Source organism: Sinocyclocheilus grahami, unplaced genomic scaffold (genome assembly GCF_001515645.1).
Source record: "Sinocyclocheilus grahami isolate Dianchi unplaced genomic scaffold, SAMN03320097.WGS_v1.1 scaffold644.1, whole genome shotgun sequence".
Classification (NCBI taxonomy): Eukaryota; Metazoa; Chordata; class Actinopteri; order Cypriniformes; family Cyprinidae; genus Sinocyclocheilus; species Sinocyclocheilus grahami.
Window position 1 is genome coordinate 591,825 of NW_015505823.1, and position 1,297 is coordinate 593,121.

General features: G+C 30.8%; 1 long non-coding RNA gene across 1 annotated transcript in view; it reads left to right on the forward strand.

Annotated features, from left to right (window-relative positions):
• Positions 1-1,297, forward strand: part of LOC107558391 (uncharacterized) — a 10,146-nt gene that overhangs the window by 936 nt on the left and 7,913 nt on the right. The window lies entirely within an intron of this gene.

Below are 1,297 nucleotides of genomic sequence, written 5' to 3' on the forward strand. Positions count from 1 at the left end.
TCATTATGAAAAGATATATCTCATTATTACGAGAAAATCGTTGTTGTTTTAACGACATAACATCTCGTTGTTATAAGAAAATGTCATTTTAAAGACATTTCTCGTTATTACAAGAATATGTAATTGTAAAATATATCTTGTTATTTCTAGAAAATATAATGTTTTATATCGTCATAACATCGTTTTTCGATAAAATCTGTTACTTTAACAAGAAAAATATCTTAATGACATAACATCTTGTTAGTACGAGAAAACGTTTTAATAGCAGCATCTCGATATTACTAGAAAATATATTGTTTAAATAACATAACATAGAATGTTTTAACAAGAAAAATGTTGATTTGATGACATGGCAACTTGTTATTACTAGAAAATATGTAGTTATAACAACATAACATCTCATTATTATGAGAAAATATATGGTTTTGTACAAGAATTAGCTGGTTGGCTGGGTTGAAAACTAATAAATAACGTCAAGGAACGTTTTTTCGGAGGCAGAGTAGGTTATTATATTTTGATGAAGCATTAAAAAGACAAAGATGTTTTATTTTGAATAAAGTGCTCTAATTATGTGTGCACAGGAGAAGTATTTGTATTATGAAAATGAATAGAATTAATTTTGATTTCATGTTGACTTTAAGTGCTCAAGGGGGCGATGATTGCAGGACGTCCATGTGATATGATTTGAGATGATTGATATCCCCACGAAGGTTGTGAATATGAAAACATGCATTACCAGCAAGCATGAGAGGAACAGAGAAAAAGCGCGAGAGTTTGTGCTTTTCGGCTGATTGAGCTGCTGTCCTGGGCGGCATCTGTCTGTGTGATGACTGACAGCTGTCACTCATTATTTACGGACAGTGAAAGGGTCATGGGCTCCGTTTGACGTTTCTGTGGCGCCGCCGGTAACGTAACTGTAAACACATTCATCATTTTGTTTAAATACCATCCGCCTTTTCAATGGATTGTGCATATGTTCTCTTTTCTAAAATATTGTGTAAAACAAGTGTTTGTTTAAAGGAATAGCTCACCCAAAAACAAAAATAAGGTGTTATTTTAGTATCATTGAGATGCTATTATAGTTTCTTGAAGTATTTTTGAAAATGTTTTTCTTTTTCCTTTTAATTTTAGTTCAAGTTTGAGTAATTCTGCTGTGTTTTTGTCATTATTAGTAGTTGTCTATATAGTTTTCATTCATTATTATTTAAGGTTCAGTTTTTACTTATTACAGTACTTCAAGCTAAACTAAATTAAAGTGAGAAATGTTCACTTGGCAACTGTCTGAAATAATTTTTTT